This window comes from Camponotus vicinus, unplaced genomic scaffold, assembly GCF_025532165.1.
Source record: "Camponotus vicinus isolate PSW18456_S1 unplaced genomic scaffold, iyCamVici1.0 SCAF_3, whole genome shotgun sequence".
In the NCBI taxonomy this organism is placed as follows: domain Eukaryota; kingdom Metazoa; phylum Arthropoda; class Insecta; order Hymenoptera; family Formicidae; genus Camponotus; species Camponotus vicinus.
In genome coordinates, this window is record NW_028141967.1 from 13,964,474 (window position 1) to 13,985,025 (window position 20,552).

Genomic DNA, 20,552 nt, shown 5'->3' on the forward strand with positions numbered 1-20,552 from the left:
CGTTGGACAAACTTGCAGACAACTGCATACCAGAATCAACGAACATCGCAGTCACATTAGACATAACACTAATTCTCAATCAGTCATCACGAATCACAAGGTTGGTTTTGATCATACTTTTGATTGGGATGGCGTTCAGGTTTTGGATCGGGAACCATATTTGAGTAAAAGATTGATCTCCGAAATGCTATATATCAAAAGGCAAAAGAATGGTCTCAATTTGCAAACGGATACTGAACGTTTACCAGAAATTTATTTAAACATTGTCAACAACTTGCCAAAAATTTAACACAGTTTCTACCATAACAAATAGGTCTGCGACTTTGCGTATGTGTACATTTATACATTACTTGACTCTCTTTACCGTTTATATATAAGTCACATTTATCCGTTAAAGACGAGTCGATCTTTGTCTTCGGAGATGTTAAGTTGTCTCTATTCGTCTCCTCGGCGCGTCGTTATCTTCGATGCCTGGAAGTAAGTTTTATTTCCGTAGTTTTAACTTCTTATCTTTTTAATCTTTTTAATTTTTATTTCTTTGATTATATGTTCAGTTTATATTTATTTAGATCATTTTTAATAAATTGACATTAAAATAACTTCAATCTCGTAATGTTCATGTTTAATTCTTAGTACTTTTTTCTTTCTTTATAACTTAATTATTTTATTTCTTTGACTTTATGTTCAGTTTATATTTATTTAGATCATTTTTAATAAATTGACATTTCAATCTCGTAATTTCATGTTTAATTCTTACTTTTTTCTTTCTTTGTTCATATTAGTTACATTATTTATTTAACTTATTTTACTTTTTGTCCTTTGTTTTTACGTAGGCATCGTCAAGCTAATGAGATACCGACACATTTATTATCGCCTTAGACAGCACCCTTTGTAACAGACTCCGATATAAAACACTTTGTTATTGTTATTTTTTTCATTATATTATCTTTTATTATATACTTTCGCGCTGAAGATGACCCAAAAATAGGGTCGAAACGTTCGCTATCCTCTCTTTGTATTCTTTTAATATCAATATTTATTTGATTGTATTATAAATAAATGTGTTATAACATCGACACTCGACTCGTATTGCCATTATAACTGTTTTGTTTAATTTTATATTTCGAGTCTTATATTTATTAATTTTTGTAAGAAATTTTATAGATCCAACCAGAAAATACTAACCAAATCCTTATAGTAAAATCTATTAAACGTTCTAGTTATAAAAAATCGAGTCTTATCATGATAACTAGAAATTCTTGTTTGATTTAACCAAAATGTCTTCAATCATATACGTCTTGTTGGTACAATCAAACGATTTTTCTCAGTGCGGAGTTCGGATTTTGTCGTGCCTTTGTGCCATTGCTTTGATCGCTCTTGCCGTGTCGTAATTGCTCGTTGTTGTAATCGCCTGCTTCCGTTGTATATTCAAGCGATCAATTCGTGAGAATTTTGACTAATGCATGAATTATAACGACGACAGACTGCCTCCGTAAGGAAGTGTTAATCGTGTGCAATCATTGAATTCAATGTACACTGTAACGGCATCGGTGTTGTTCTGATCCTACTTGAGCGAATATTCATGTTAGCGCTCGTTCTCAATTATTAATTAAAGAATTCATTTCTTTTGTAAAATCTCACCTCCGCGATAGTCTCTCTCGCATTCCGCAATTATGATCTTTATGTACTATGCGCGAGTGAGGAAAAATCGCTCGTTAATAAAGTTATTTATAACTCTCGAAAGTGACTTAATTTAATTAATGATTAACGGCTCGCATATCGTATCCCTCTCGGGATAGTTTTAGCCCGTCGAGGAACATTCCCGCACAATAAATAAAACGCTAAAAGAATGCATATTTATTTTTTTCAGGAATTTATTTTTTTGTATAATAATTCAAATTATTATAACAAATTTTTTTATCTAGATATTGGAAAAGTACTTTTAATTATTTACTTATTACATATTTGCAATATAAATTTTTCCGTCAAATATGATAAAACAATTTTTATTTATAGAGAATAATAATACAGAAATAAGATAAAGTATCAAATAAAATATTATTTATAAAAAGATTTAATAAAGGCAAGAAAAAAATAATTTTTTATATTCATAAAGTTAAAAAATAACAAATGCATGTAAAAATTCCCTAAATTTCTAAGAATAATATTATTAAAATGTAGATTACACATGACAAATTATAAATTCAAATATGTATTATCACTAAAAATTCTCTCTCTCTCTCTCTCTCTCTCTCTCTCTCTCTCTCTCTCTCTCTCTCTTCTCCCTCCCTCCCTCCTTCCCCCCCTCTGTCTAATATATATGTAGCTCTCTCTCTAATATACAGGGTGTCCGATTCGTGAGGGACCAAACGAAAAGTGATGATAGATTGGGTCAAACTAAGAAGAAAAGTCCTCTACCATTTTGCAAAATTCGCAATAATTATTAAGTAATAAGCAAAAATGTCACATAAAGGTTACCTTTAATTTTTTAAATGGAACCCTATTTTTTATTATGTATTCTTATAGCTTATCTCGAGAGCTTTCCAAAACACTATAATAAAGTATTTCTTCATTGAGTATTTTTCGAGTTATGAGGGTTGAAATAATTTCTTAATTTTACATAAACCATAAAATATCTAGTAAAATATTCATTTTTTGATTATCTTACCTTAATACTTTTATATACAAAACAATGAGAGGAATCAATTGGTGTAAAGAAAAAACATAGTTGTTTTTAAAAAAAGTATGTAATTTGCAATTAACAATTACATATTTTTTCTTAAAAACAACTATGTTTTTTTTTACACCAATTGATTCCTGTCATTATTTTGCATATAAAAGTATTAAGATAAGATAATCGAAAAATGAATATTTTACTAGATATTTTATGGTTTATGTAAAATTAAGAAATTATTTCAAGCCTCATAACTCGAAAAGTACTCAATAAAGAAATACTTTATTATAGTGTTTTGGAAAGCTCTCGAGATAAGCTATAAGAATACATAATAAAAAATAGAGGGTTCTATTTAAAAAATTAAACCTTCATGTGACATTTTTGCTTATTACTTAATAATTATTGCGAATTTTGCAAAATGGTAAAGGACTTTTCTTCTTAGTTTGACCCAATCTATCATCACTTTTCGTTTGGTCCCTCACGAATCGGACACCCTGTATATACAGGGTGTCCTAGACCATCCGTACACAGTTATTTTTAAGAAAAAATATGTAATTATTAATTACAAATTACATATTTTTTCTTCGAAACAACTATGTGTTTTCTTTACACCAGTTGATTTCTCTCATTATTTTGTACATAAAAGTATTAAGGTAAGATAATCGAAAAATGAATATTTTACAAGATATTTCATGATTTACGTAAAATTAAGAAATTATTTCAAGCCTCATAACTCGGAAAGTACTTAATGAAAACTAACTTAATTATAGTGTTTTGGAAAGCTCTCGAGATGAGCTATAAGAATGTGCAAAAATATATAGGTTATTCCATTTAAAAAAATTGAAGTGACCTTCACGTGACCTTCAAATGACTCTTCAAGGTCAAACCAATGGTACCATCTTATGGGCCCCTCGAAACCAAACAACTTTTGTCTGAAACATTTTTCTCTAAAATGCTTAGTTTTTGAAAGAAAAGGGGTGTACGGGTGATCTAGGACACTCTGTATAGCTGGTGAAAGTAGTGAGCAGTTAGAGTCAAAAATGAATATGGCATTTAATATAGTAAAAAAATGGATGAACATAAATAAGTTGAAAATGAATGCAGGAAAGACGAAATATATGATAGTTAGGAGTGTAAGAAAGGAACTGAAAGGAAATATTGTATCGAAATGCTTGGATGAAACTGAGATAGAGCAAGTAGAGATAATGAAATGCCTAGGAATAATTATTGATGATAAACTTCGATTTAAATATCATTGTGACTATATGTTAAAAAAAATAGGAAAAAAGACGAGTTTTTTAAATAGAATAGGAAATTGTATATCGGCATATACTAGATGTATTGTATATAAGGCAATCATAGCACCTCATTTCGAATATTGTGCAACGTTGTTAATGGATATGGGAGAAACACAGCTGGATAAATTGCAAGTAGCGCAAAATCGGGCAATGAGAGTTATATTACAATGTGATAGGTATACCAAAATGGAACATATGCTGCAAGCATTGCAGTTCATGTCCGTAAGACAGAGGCTATATTATAACGTATGTTTATATATTTTTAAGATTTTAAAGAATTTGCTGACAGAGCAGCTAAGAAATAGACTAGAAATAGTAGGAAATGTAAGTGAAAGACAAACGCGACAGGCCGGAGATATTGCAATACAATTTCGCAGAACAAGAAGTGCGTAAAAGAATGTTTTATGAAAGAGTGAAATAATATAATGTGCTTTACTAGCCGAAATGAAACATTATGAAAGGATCGAACCGTTTAAGCGAATGTTGAAGGAATATATATTATTTAATGTTATTTAATGTAATTTAAAATTGTATACTACAAATAGCTGAGAAAGCTAATAAAGGTCAATCAATCAATCAATCAATCAATCAATCAATCAATCAATCTCTCTCTCTCTCTCTCTCTCTCTCTCTCTCTCTCTCTCTCTCTCTCTCGCTCCCTCCATCCCTCCTTCCCCCCTCTCTTTCTCTTTCTTTCTCTATCTCTCTCAAGTCAGTTTTCTTAAAAATGTATTCGAAAATGACAACTAAAAAATAGATGAATAGCTTCTGTAAAAATAAAATATTTATTACAAAATAGTTTCAAAAATATTTGTTAAAAATATAAAGTTAACATCTAATCAAAGATTCAAATATATATTTTTAAATTCTCATAAGTAACTTAAGTTTCATCCAACTTATAAATTTCTTTCTATGACTCTCACGTTTTACTTTATTCGCGAATTCTATTTTAAAAAATCTATATACTAATATAAATAGTACAAAATCTTTTTATATATTATAATTTCAGATAATTAACTAAACGTAGTAAAATCTCTTAGCAAACTTCTCTAAAAAAGATAAAGAAAACGTACACCAAGTAAAAATGTATTTAAACTTGTACATGCAACAAACAAGAAGTTTAAAAAAATAAAGAATTATGAAACCGCGGCTTAAAAACAGAATGCGACTTGGACACGTCAAGTTTTTATACTTCATTTTTAAAGTTCGTTTTATACAACTTAATATTTACGTTAAACTCTGTTTCTGTTATCGTATAAAATTTATTTCAGGAAGTAAGAACTCTTAACTCGGGTTTAACTTTAAACTATAAATTGGACACACATAATCAATTATTTGGTTAGTTGCATTGATGACATATTTATCTTTAAATGTATAGTTAACTTTTTAATAGTATTTAACAATCTTTTAATTTCTATTCGTCTATTTATGGAGATATGAATATTTTTCTACACTTAATACAAATAGTTTTATTTTTTTTAAGGTTTAAGAAAAAATATGTAATTGTTAATTGCAAATTACATATTTTTTCTTCAAAACAACTATGTGTTTTCTTTACACCAATTGATTTCTCTCATTATTTTGTACATAAAAGTATTATGGTAAGATAATCGAAAAAAGAATATTTTACAAGATATTTTACGGTTTATGTAAAATTAAGAAATGATTTCAAGCCTCATAACTTAGAAAGTACTTAATGAAAACTAACTTAATTATAGTGTTTTGGAAAGCTCTCGAGATGAGCTGCAAGGATATGTAATAAAAAGTAGGCGATTTCATTTAAAAAATTAAAAGTGGCCTTCACGTGACCTTCAAGTAACTATTCAAGGTCAAACTAATGACACCACCTTATGTCCCCCTTGAAACCATACAACTTTTGTCTGAAACATCTTTTTCTAAAATTAAAAATAAGAAAGTTATTTGAGGTGGGACATTAAAATGGGACACCCTATATGTATAATCTTATCAGAAAAATTAAAAGTTAATAGGAATAAATATACTACACACTTTTAATCTCATTAGCCACGGTTTGTAATCTTTATATATATTTACTTATAACTTTATATAATTTGCTTATAAACTTGGAGATATGGATGTAAAGATTTTAGAACACATTTGCAATAATTTTATATGCAATATTCATGAATAGGTTTACAAACATGTACATATATTCAAAATAATTTTTAAAATAATTTTTTCCGCGTTTTTCACAGATATCTTTGTTGATGTTGATATAACAAGACTGGCTACGAAACGGCCAGTTTTTGCGAATCAACGATACAGACAAGATTTTGCTTGTTGGTTCAGCTTACAATCTGGAGTGCGTCCAAACGGCTGAATTCTGACCGGGGCTGGATATCTATTGTCTTTAATATCCCAGACTAGCAAGTGATAACATCTGTGGCTGGCCGCTTATCACGACACCTCGAACGTGTCCGATTATTTGCCCATTCGGTCGTTCATCCTCAAGAAATCGATTCACATGGCATATAAATCTTATCTTACTCTCTATGTACTCGTAAGTTTTAACTTTTAGAAGAGCTTGTTGTGCATTGTCCGACTTTATAACGATGAGAACTAGTATCATGAAATTAGTGTATCACATTAATCCCTCAGCAAATACCAAGTAACATTTATATAATTGTTAGTTGTAATTTCCCACTCCACAATATAACTGTTACATGTTATGTAACTGTTACATGTAACAGTTATATTGTTGAGTGGGAAATTATAACTAACAGTTATATAACTGTTATTTGGTGTTTGCTGGGATATAAAATTACGAAAATTATTTTTGAAAGTTTCTTTGTTATTGATTTTTGTTTTTCAGATAACTAGAGTATTTAATAATAAGTATTATGTTGAAAGATACATTTCATGTATATGTATCATAAGCCAATATGTTAGAAAGAGCTGTCATCCGCACAGTTCTATATGTGAATAAACCGCGAATTAAATGACGGACGATTATTTGCAAAGCGCAGATATTGTACGTACTAGTGACATTGAATGATCGCTAAGGTCGATCTTTATTCTTCGTCTCTATTATAACCACTATCGTTAACGCCTAACGGCGTCCGTACTAAAAGCTAATGGCCGACTATCATTTTTCCGCTATTATGTAGCGGTGAACTGTTAATATTCTAGTCAAGTATTTTTATGACAACATAAAACATATGGGATAGCTTCGTACGAACGCAATGTATAGAAGACTGAAAAATTATTCAACCCTTAAATATACACAGTTCAATTATTGAATAATTGTTTAAATATATATACAGGGTGTTTCACATAAAGTATTACAAAATGTTATCTCCGAAACTTGACGTCGTATAAAGAAATGTTTCAAATGAAATTAATAGAGTTTTAGGAAAAGAGAAAAAAGTTGATAATCTTGAATTTTAACTAAGATCATTTTTTAAGTTCATGTGAAGATCAATCTAGTTTCTTTAAATAAGATCAATCTAATTTTTTTATATAAATAGATTCCATGCAATATTCGGCGTAAAAAATTATAAGATGGCCACAAATTGAATAGTTTACGAGATATTTTATATTTTAATTTTTAACATATATAAACTATGACATATTCATTTCTCGATTATCTTGCTTAATAATTTACACAAGATAATAAAAGAAATTGATGTGAAAGAAAACACATAGTTATTTTATAAAAAAATATATATATAAATTTGCAATGAAACTATATATTTTTATACATTTTCAAACTATATATTCTTATAAAAATAACTATGTATTGTTTTACACCAACTGATTTCAATATTTTATACATAAAATTATTGAAACAAAATAATCGAAAAGTGAATCGTATAATATAATCGGATATATTCTATGAATATGAGTCTTTCTTCCATGATATGAAAATAATATCCTGTGTGAAATGTTTACATAACTCATATATATGATTTGACTACATTACAATATGTAATATGTACTTCATTGCTATATTTTAAATGTATGTAGTATAATATATGTCAAACATCCATAATTTGTACATACCTTGCTATGTGTATATACATTGATATTAATTATATAATACATACACTATGCAGTGTCTAAATATATATAAAGATATTAAATGCACATACATAATTTACTATACTTTAGTATACGTAATACACAATACATTTCTATACATTATACACATACTATGCAATCTCTAGATACATATATTGCACATACCATGTATATATTTTGCTATATATAATAATCAGACATAATAAAATATTTCCAAATATCAAATAAAGAGAATATTTCAAGTAAATGGAAGAAATCGTTATTTTTTCTATTAATTTTATCAAAAATGATAATCTATGGCATATTTATTCTAAGCGAAAAGTTCTTACTCCTTTAATATATTTCTTATTAAACATTGATAAATTTCTATTAGTAATTTGTAAGTTACTGTATACAGTAATATATACAAACTAAACGCTTTTTGTATAATAGATATTTTATATAGTCTGCATATTTTATATAGTCTACAGTGTGTACATAGATTATCTAATATGTATGTAAATCGCAAATATAAGCAACTTGCACGTTTCTTGCTGCATCTCTGTATTAATGTAGCTTAGAATATATAAAATATCTATTATATTGTAGCTTAGAAAATATAAAAAATATCTATTATACAAAAAAATATTTAGTTTGTATACATATATATTACTGTATATAGTAAATTACAAATTATATATATATATATATATATGTGTGTGTGTGTGTGTGTGTGTGTGTGTGTGTGTGTGTGTGTGTGTGTGTGTGTGTGTGTGTGTGTATTAATTTTATAAATATATAAATATTATTTTAAATAAATTACAAGTAATGAGGATCATAGTAACGTAAAGAGACACTAAATAGTAAAAAAAATACATCAAATAAACCAAACAATGAAAACACTAAATATAAAAAGAAATATAAAATATTAAAATATCATCTTTAATTGTAAGAATAATGCTTTAAATTCAAAATTGTTTAAATTTCATTTGAAAGTAAAAAATATAAATGAAAGTAATTAAAAAATGTAAATGGATATTCAATGTGATTCTGAATATATATTTTACACATGTTATATATTTTACGTAGTTACATATAACGAGTAGCTCAGTTTATTAATAATCAAATAATTAAGCAACATGTTATCACATAATATCACATTGAGTGTAAGTGAATAACATGTTTTTGAAATGCAACGTTATTATTAAATAACTTTAGAGAAATAAGCTGCGGAATATACTTTCTTCTTTTTAATATTCATTAAATTATTTAAATGAATATATATATATATATATATATATATATATGCATATAAATATTTCTCGTATTATTTTTGGTAATATTTTGCTCTGCTTTCTTCGTCATAAAAGATAATATTATTAATATTTTATTAGTACTACTTCTCAAAACTGTTTCCAAAAAGAAGTTATAACGACTTATTTAATTTTACAATTCGTGATATATTTCAGCCGTTCAAAACGGCTCTTAAATCGACCACACACTTGGCTGATAGCCACTTCATTTCTTTATCCGACAACAAAGCATAGTAATTGCAACGTGCACTCAGAGCGCACGGGACCTTTCATTTTCGCCAAAACCACTGCGCCCAGTGACACCTTTTCCACGGTACTTCTGCTAGATTACTTGCAGCTGATTAAATCCAACCCAGTAATGTAACATCAAAGAATATCGAGGAGGATGCTCTCGATGGACGTTGCTGATGGACGGTTAAATTAAATAGGTACGCAGTGCAGTCCCATGTGCATACCCATAAGCACACGTAGAGCATGCACAGGCACGCACATACACGCACGCGGAATGTCAACTACATATTTTGTTTCAGAAATAGTCAAGTGTTTGGTTTTAAATAATGTTTTGATAAAAATATTAAAATTGTTAAAAATTTTACATAAATCTAAAAAGATAATTTTTATTTTTATAATTTGTATAATTGTGTGTATTATTACACTCACGTTGACCCACAAATAATCAGCTTTCAGGATTCAAATATTAGCCTTAACAGTAATAAAAGTATTATATCACACTCACATCTTTTTAATTAATTGGTATCGTGCTTAAGCTGATAACAAATAATAATACATAAAATAGAAGAGAAAAAGGGAACGAAGTGTTATTCGATCACGCAATCATCTAAATGCGGAAAGTATAGTAAATTTCAAGATTGATAACTCTCTTGGTAAACGAAAAAATTTTTTATTACAATGTTTTTAAAGTATATTTTGATATCAATCTTAAAAATATGCAGGGAAAAGGTTTTACTAAATAAGGGAAAGGTTTTACTAATAAAAATTTAAATGACTTTAACTTGAGGCAAGGTCATAATAAGATTATATTAATATTACATGTTCTTTTAAACCAATAATTATGTAATTTTTATTCGAAATGTTTTTTTTTTTAATCTATTTTTAAGATATTAAGCATCAAAAATAATCTTTATATGTGTGTATCATCAAATTATAATAAAACATTATAGATATATATAAATATAATGAAAATAAATGATAAAGTGTATATATATATATGCTAGAATTTTCATTCATAAAAAACTATGATGACATTATTTATAATGGATATCAATGAGGAAGATTATTTTGCTTGACAAGAAGAATTTATATGTTGCTGAGATATCACACGAGGTTATATAAGTTGGACAAACAGCTCCTCCCAGTCTATCGCCTTAAGTCGTCGCATGTAAACATCTAACATACAATATCCGCGTGTGGCACCTCGTTAAGTGCCGTAAAATATGTATCGCTCGCTCGCGATGCGAGTGAATAAAATCACAGCAAATTTTAATCCGTACTGTTAAGGTTCCATTTCTGGGATTAATTTTTGATTAATTTTTTTTATTTTAAGATCTAATATTTAATTCTAAGATTTTAGTATTTAATACTTATTATTAAATTAATACGTTATTCTTATTATTTAAATATTCTATTTAAACAATTTTTAATACTAAAATAATTTTACATACATATGTTAAATCTTCAATATCTTAAAAATATTATAGAACACAATTTTCTAAACATGAGAGAGAGTTATGTAATATTATCAAGAACATTATCAAGAAATGCGATGATATTTTACCGCTTAGCATATACATACATAAAAAATAACGACTGGCCGATCGTGACTACGTTCATATTATGCTAATTACTTTGGTTATATTTTTTTACTGATTATAAGTAAAACTTAAAGCTATAAATTTACAACTATGTGATTTATTACATATTTTAATAAATAAATATTTGTAAATATATTAAACAACTGTGATAAAATATAATTAATATAAAAAATAGATATTTGATAAATATCTTTAAATATAAATTAAAATTATATGTATATAATTTAAAAGTATATATAATTATATATAAAGCGATTATTTATTATTAATATATAAAATACTAAAAATTTATACATATTTTTCGTAAAATAAATATACATATTAAATAAATATACAAACATATTTTTTATATGTATTTTAATATATTGCAAACTCTATTATGAAAATTTCTTTAAAGATATTCAATGTATATTGTTTTTAATATAGTTTACATTAATAAATATTTGCATTAATAAATAAAATGGTAAGAATATATACATATTTTTCTTATAAAATAAATATAGAATAATATATATTTCATGTATAATATTATTCAAATTCTATTATAAAAACTTCTTTATGAAGATATAGATAATTTTTGACATTAATTATTACATACTTACTACATAAATCTTTCCATAAATGATTATACAATAATATTTACTTATTTAAACGATAAAGTATTATTTTTAAAAAAATCTTGTAAAATAAATTGTACAAAAATAAAGAAATTATTCAAGTATGATAAAAGAACCTTAATCAAAAATATTTCGTAAAATATTATATAAATTTTATGACATATTTCAGAATATAGACAACAAAATGTTTAAAGATAGGCACTTTAAAGCAGTCGATTAGAAAATAACTAGCTCAAAAATATAAAGTTAATTTATTTAGTTAAATATTAAAATATCTCTACGAGTTTAAATATTTAAATATTTTTTTAGTATCGTATAAAATCAGCACTATATAGTTTATTATTCCTATTTAGCTAAATCCTCTCCACAAATATGTATAGATCATGCTAATGCCGACGTTAATATCTTCTCCACGGCTCATAACTCAAGAAATTCTTAACAAAAGATTTAATTTCACTTTAAAAATGCTTCTACATCAGCTGTAAGAAGACCTAATAAAAAGTGGAAGTTTTTATTTAAGAAATTTAAGATGACATTTTTATCTGACTTTTACGAATGATCTAAAGTTAAAATAGTGTCATCATTTAATATATGTATATTTGAAATTTCAACTTTTATCCGAAACAATTTTTTCGCAAATGCTTTATTTCTCAAATATTTGATTGTGTCAAAACTTGATTTCTCAAAAATTTAATTGTATGCGTTCTATCATATTTAAGCTTAAAATAGATTAAAGTCCATCGGCTTTAATTATAAATTTTTGTCGAAATTCAATTAAAGCGGAAAGAAATTTCGTGCGAGAGTCTACATATTTAGTGCGGCAACAAAATTGCGCGGTGGAATATTAATTTGATTTAAATTAATTCCAAAATTTTATTTTCTACCTGTCTCTACATGTTTCACATATAATGTTAAAAGATGTTTTCTCCGAAACATGAAGGCACAGAAAAAATGTTTTAAGTAAAATTTATAGAATTTTGAAAGAAAAAAATTGATAAATTTTAAGAGATCATTTTTCAAGATCAAACGATCAATTGATTGTTTTTAAATGGAATCACCCTAATTGTTTTATACAAATCCTCACATTTAGCATAAAAAGTTATAAGGATAGAATGGTTAAAAAGTTGAAAGTTTACGAGATCAAGAGACAACAGTAGTGTCTTGTGCCAAGTTCATTAGCGAGGCACTCCGTGTATCTATACGCGAGTCGGACAATTGAGAGTACATCAGATTATCGAATCTCAATAACGGCTGAACAGATCGAATTCTTATTAAGCTTAATCGATAGAGCAAGTTTGAATCGTATAAAGAAAGTATCTTTATTTTTATGCTGCGTGAACTATAAACAGAGATATCATGATGCAAAATCGAAATATGGAAATTTTCAATTAAGAAACGTCTTTATCATTATCATCACCGTCATCAACGCACATATACATATATAACACATAGAAAGAGAAAACATACAGTTCCTATTCTCGACAGAAGATTACACTAACGGTGCTTTGCGATATTAATGACATGCGTCATTAGTAACATGTGTTAACAGCATTTTGAATAGTGACAAGATAAATAATATGTAATTAGAATATTAATTAAAATTTAGTAAGTAAGAGCCTGTAAAGCGTGATAATTGAAGCGCAAGATAAATAATAAATATATATTTAACAAGTTATAAACATAAATATATATATGTATAATATAAAATATATGTGTGTGTGTGTGTGTGTGTGTGTGTGTGTGTGTGTGTGTGTGTGTGTGTGTGTGTGTGTGTGTGTGTGTGTGTGTGTGTGTGTGTGTGTGTGTGTGTGTGTGTGTGTGTGTGTGTGTGTGTGTGTGTGTTATGTATATTTTATATATGATTTTTTTATATATTTTATATATAATTATTCTATATATATTTATATATAATTTGGTTATATTAAAAAAATATATGTATATATATATATGTATACACAAGGTGGCCCACGTAAAGTGTTACAAAACAATAACTATAAACATATTTGTCAAATCAAAAAATAGTTCATAAGAAAGTTTCATGTACTCAAGAGGCCTTGTTAACTACATAATGTCATAACATAAAGTCGCCCCCGCTTTACCTTAAGGGAGATGGGGGGTAACTTCATAATTTCAAATGGAACCTTCTATAAAATGTTGCATATTTGGATTCTACGGGAAAAAACAAGTAAATTTTATCTGAAACATTTGTTTGAAAAATGCTTCTATCAAAAGTTATAAGCATTTAAACCTTAAAGTAGAATGCATTAAAATTAATAATAAATTAAATAAAAGACTTTATACTTTTATTCTTTTACTTTATTAAATGTTCGAACTGGTATCCATTATCAGCTAAACACTTATTAATTCTTCTTACAAAACTTTGTTTAAATAACATTTCTAAAGTCACGCTAACGCAAGCTTCAACGTATTCTTCGATTTAAGTCTTCTTTCGTTTTTTCCCGTAGAAACATTTTATAGGGGGTTTCATTTGAAATTATGAAGTTACTCCCCATTCCCTTTAAAGGTAAAGCGGGAACGACTTTATGTTTATGCAGTTAACGAAACGTCTATTAAGCTAGCATGCCAATATGGGCACAATGACATAAAACGTACAAAATATTTAGTGCTCTTTATGTGCTAATTTGTTGCTCTAATCCTGATTTTATTGCTCTAGCCGTTTAGCGAGAAATTATATTTATGCTTACTTTTAAAAATGTTAGAATGCCCATTAAAAAAATAATGATAAAAGAATAATAAAAAGAAAGCACTTATACTATAATTTTGTGCTAATTATCTGCTTACAATATACACTAGTTTAAATTTCGGTACGCTACTCTTTACACCGGAAACAACCTCAAAATGTACGTCATACAAGAGAGAAGTACCAAAAATAATAACGATTTCGAAAATTTCTTTACACTATAATTTAGTGCTAATTATGTGCTTACAATATATACTAGTTTCAATTTCGGTTCGCTATTTTTTACACCGGGAACAACCACAAAATGTACGTCATACAAGAGAGAAGTACCAAAAATAATAACGATTTCGAAAACTTCTTTATACTATAATTTAGTGCTAATTATGTGCTTAAAATATATATTAGTTTCAATTTCGGTTTGCTACTTTTTACACCGGGAACAACCACAAAATGTACGTCATACAAGAGAGAAGTACCAAAAATAATAACGATTTCGAAAACTTATTTATACTATAATTTAGTGCTAATTATGTGCTTAAAATATATACTAGTTTAAATGTCGATATGCTATCCTTTACATCGGAAACAATCTCAAAATGTACGTCATACAAGAGAGAAGTACCAAAAATAATAACAATTTCGAAAATTTCTTTACACTATAATTTAGTGCTAATTATGTGCTTACAATATATACTAGTTTCAATTTCGGTTCGCTACTTTTTACACCGGGAACCAACCACAAAATATACGTCATACAAAAGAGAAGTACCAAAAATAAATAATAACGATTTCGAAAATTTCTTTATACTATAATTTAGTGCTAATTATGTGCTTACAATGTATACTAATTTAAATTTTGGTACGCTACTTTTTACAACGAAAACAACCCCAAAGTTTACGTCATACGAGAGAGAAGTATCGAAAATAATAATAGTTTCTTATAAGGTATACTCATACGCTTTGAAAATTCACGATATCATATGTCTTCTCAAATTTTGATGTCATTACGGATTAAATTATCGTGTAATATGGAATTTGTTTTGAAGATAATAATAAATGGCGATGACCTTTATGGGATCTTGAAAAATCGACTTTTTAAAAAATTGATTTTAACATTATTTGTCCTCCTTTAAACGATATAATTTTCGTCTAAAACATTTTTATAAGAGATGCAGCATAAAAATCATCAGCATAAAATATCAGCATATATTTTGTAGGAAAGTGCACGATAAACACAAAGAAGATATATGTAATGTAGGAATTGTTTATCGCAAGTAAAAATGGAGCAATATAATCATAAAACAGATTTCGATCGAAAAATTTTTGAAATTGTTATTATTTTTGGTACTTCTCTCTTGTATAACGTATATTTTGAGGTTGCTCCCGGTGTAAAGAGTAGCATACCGAAATTGAAACTAGTATATATTGTAAGCACATAATTAACACTAAATTATAGTGTAAAGAAATTTTCGAAATCGTTATTATTTTTGGTACTTCTCTCTTGTATGACGTATATTTTGAGGTTGTTTCCGGTGTAAAGAGTAGCGTACCGAAATTTAAACTAGTGTATATTGTAAGCACATAATTAGCACAAAATTATAGTATAAGTGCTTTCTTTTTATTATTCTTTTATCATTATTTTTTTTAATAGGCATTCTAACTTTTTTAAAAGTAAGCATAAATATAATTTCTCGCTAAACGGCTAGAGCAATAAAATCAGGATTAGAGCAACAAATTAGCACATAAAGAGCACTAAATATTTTGTACGTTTTATGTCATTGTGCCCATATTGGCATGCTAGCTTAATAGACGTGTTAACGAAGCCTCTTGAGTACATGAAACTTTCTCATGAACTATTTTTTGATTTGACAAATATTTTTATAGTTATTAATTTGTAACTTTACGTATACCACCCTATATATATATATATATATATATATATATATATCTAAAAATTTAAAAATAATATTAAAAAATTAAAAATTTATTTTAAAACTTAAAGATTGAAAACTAAAAGTAATGTAAAACAAAAAAGTAAAAAAAATATTTAATTAAGAAAATGACACTGCCAATAAAATTGACACATATTCTAATTAAATATATATATATATATATATATATATATATATATATATATATAAGAAATTGGCGCATATTCTAATTATTAATTCTAATTATTAGTCTAACATTTAAATTTAATTATTTAATTTCTTTAATTAATTTATGTTGATTTATATTTGGAAATTTAGCAACACTTCTAAGCTGAACAATATACTAATCAAATTGGCAGTGCTAAGTTATTTTAATTAAATTTTTCTTTATTTTTTTTATATTAATTTCCAGTTTTCAATTTTTAGGTAAATTTGAAATAAATTTTTAATTTTTTAATTATTATTTTTGGAAATTAAAACAACAATTTTGTATAACAGAGTTTTCAATTAAAACATTTCTATTTAAACTTGTAAACAAGTTTTTATTCTTAGTTGGCGCAATTTTTTTATTTCACTATTTTTGTAGACAAAACACACAACAGTTAGATACAATTAGTGCGTAAACTAGGCGTCCTTTTTTTACCTTTTTTAAAAAGATAAGTTTTTAATATTTTATACTTTAATTTTTTACATATAGAATTTTCACATAAACTTTAAAATATGTTATAAAACTATGAAATATTCATTTTACAATTATTTTGTCTCAATACTTTTATGCACAAAATAATGAGAGGAATTAAATGATATAAAAAATACATAGCTGTTTTGCAAGAAAAAATTTGCAATGAGCAGAGCTACATTTTTTTTTTTAAGAACAACTATATATGTTTTTTTCATTATAATATAAGATTTCATCAGCTTTTTTTCTCTCGAAATCCTACAAATTCGATCTGAAACATTTTTTGTATGACGTCAAATTTTAAAGAGAAAACATCTTGTATCATTTTATATAAAATACCCTGTATGTGTCTATTACCCGGTCGTGTCCTATAAATATTTAAAGAGCCATAATTCAAGAAGATAAAACTCATTACAAAATGTTTGCACAGTGCTCATTTCAACATTTTGCAACCATATTCTGTGCGACTTCAATAAATCTCTCTCTCTCTCTCTCTCCCCCCCCTCTCTCTCTCTCTCTCGCTCTCGCGCTCTAACGAAATGAAAATAATTTTCTAACAAGTTCCTAAAAATATAAAGCAAAAGCATTTCATCGTAAAAACAAATTATTTAAACAATATTAAAGTTCTTCTCTCTCTTTCATAATATAATATATAATTCTTGACTTGCTCTATATACACAGTATTTCCTTTCGTTTCATTCGAGTCTTGCTTCAAAATAAACGTTTCTGTACTCACCGTTAAGCTTTACTTTTCTGCGCGCAGTTCAATATCTCGGAAATTTCGTTCTCCTCGCCGTTCCGATCAGTTAACTGCATCCAATCTGTACGGAAACAAAGAATGAAGATAAAAAAACCGCGCTTTGTCCTGTGTAATTCTCTTCGGTAATTAATTCGGCCATTAATCTGCCGGTAAGTTAAGTAAGCGAGGTAAGTTAAACGGCACATGGGCAATGATTAATCGCGACGGCGGATCGACATTTATTTCCCGAGATTTTCAATTTTACCACACACTTTCGGGTCTATGTCTGCGCGCGTTTGTGTGTGTGTGTGTGTGTGTGGGTGTGTGTGTGTGTGCGTATGTGTTACTAAATAAATTATTTACCGACTCAAAAGTAAATAATATATATTTGAATATCGAGAGACGTATAATTCCCTAATTCCAGTATAAATTACAAATGAGAAAAAAATATGCGTACATATTTGTTACCTACACATATACATAATTGTTACATATACAAACGTTATGTACTCCGTTTTTCCGAACGATCATACTGCATGTTTTTTGTCTCAGTTTTTTATCACGCATTTTGCTGCCGAATATTCTGGATTTGTCACGCGCTGCCTTTCTGGGAAAATTCGCGCTGTGTTTCGCGCCGTCTAATCATCACCGTCGGGAAACTACATCGAGTTTCCTAGCTACAGGTCGACCATAATTTATGCCGGCGCAGAGATTACACGACATTCCGCATAACCCTTATGATCGCAGAATTGAATGCTAAATGAATGAGAAAGAGAGAAGAAAAAAGAGCATTTTGCTAATTCACAAAAATAACTCTCCCATTTTATATTTTTTTTTTCTCTCGCTCTCTCTCTGTGCATTTTTACTAATTTTTTAGAGAATCTATCTTTTTTACACAAAATCCAGAAAATTAGCACTTAATGCTATTTTTTTAAGAACATTTTCTGTTTATTTCAAATAATCTTTTAAATTAGCCACAGTTGTCAATTTCTATTTTCTGTAATATTTTTAGATTATAATGCATTTTTTTAGATTGTTTTATATTTAATCATTAAAATTTTTAAAAAATGCTACTTTCTAAGTAAAGTGCACCGAAAATAGAAAAAAGTAAATTTCAGATAGAACTCTTTTACAAGTGCTGGTTACGTCTTGAAACTCCGAAAGCAAAGATAGCGAAGAAGTAAAAAAACAGGAGAAAGATCCGGCACATTGATCAAAGGTATCAGAATGTCATCATCGAAAAATTGCATGAGCAAAACCATTTTTACTCCTTCCAACAATAAAATAAATTTAAGAGAGTGTCGACCTACAAACAGAAAAAAAACATCGCAATAATGAATAACCTTTAAAACTGATTTTATATTTTAGTGCACTTCATGCATAAACAAAAAAGATATTTAAAGATGAAGCAAAAATATGTGCGACACATACACATAATGTACACATAAAAAAAATTTTTATTAAATATATTAAATATATTTAACCACACAGCAATCTTGTAATGTAAAAATTTACATTACAAGATATTAAAATTCCTGAAAGTTTCTAAACATATTGTGTGAATTACATAAAAATATTTATATTTTCCAAATTATTATTTGACTTTAACAAAAATAAAAATCTTTATTTTTTTTATTTCTATCTTATTTGAATTTATTTATTTTTATCTTACATGGAGTATATTTTAAAAAAATAAATTTTATAAAATAATTAGTTATATTTTTTCATAACATTTTTATTTATAATAGAGCTATCGAACATTCTAACAATTTCTTTCACGAATTTGATTTTAGTTATTAAGTTATTAGACTGCCCGCGAAAAATGTCAAATTCTTGCAATAGATAACGTTTTTATATTTTTCAATACAAAGCATTGTTCCTAATCTATATAATATATACATATTTCAAAAGCTGGCACTTTAATGCATGATTTAGAAAAAACACTTACATTTAAATTTTCTTGAATTGAAAATGAACCTTGTTTTGAAAATGAACGACTTGGTGATTGATGAGAAACGGTTATTTTCGAGCATTTATGCTTTTTTATTTCCAAAGGAAAAAACGCGATAAGAATACAAATCGTAGAAGAACATCGTTTTTATTTGTTATAAGTTTGTTATAGATCAGGAACAGAGATTTCCAAGGAGAACATAAGTCAAAATAATATGTCATTTGACATCACACTAACGTCAAATTGACTAAAACATGATATAAACTTGATTAATATGACTTGATCAAATTGACATTACTTTAAATTTTGCATTCTCTTTGAGTTTAAAAGACACAAAGCGTCATCTATTGCAAGAATCCAACATTATTTTTTGGTCAGCCCAAAAAGTACTGTCAAGTAATGTCAGATTTCTACAATATCGTTATATGCATTATCATTATTTCTCAGTATACTCATCCCATTCAAAGTTTTTAACGTTCTGTCACTCGAAGGATTTGAGAAAATTGATGTGGATCTCTCATCATTTCTTCGTGAGCGACATATCTGATTAGCTTCAACTTTCTTTCAAACTTCCACGAAGAAGCACCACGAGGAATCTATTGAACAATTACACTTGCGAAATCGAACGATGATATCGCTCGCGAATCTCCGATTCTTATCTCGTTCGGAAATTTCCTGGGCACACGGTAGGGGAGGAGGAGAAATTCGTTTAAGTTACCCGCAATAAAAGATATGGGCGGACAAGAGTGAAGAGAGGCGGCGTTTTTATTTTAGCGGAACGCAGGTCGCGGATGCGCATC

General features: G+C 27.5%; 1 protein-coding gene across 3 annotated transcripts in view; it reads right to left on the reverse strand.

Moving 5' to 3' along the window:
- The window catches only part of Con (leucine rich repeat protein connectin), a 259,030-nt gene that overhangs the window by 151,320 nt on the left and 87,158 nt on the right, over positions 1–20,552 (reverse strand). For 2 of the 3 annotated variants that reach the window (XM_083093603.1, XM_083093604.1), the window contains one exon: positions 17,799–17,883. The exons of the other annotated variant lie outside the window; for it this stretch is intronic. The gene's annotated coding sequence lies outside the window, so the exon portion shown is untranslated. The remainder of the gene's footprint in view (positions 1–17,798; positions 17,884–20,552) is intronic. 3 annotated transcript variants of the gene reach the window in all.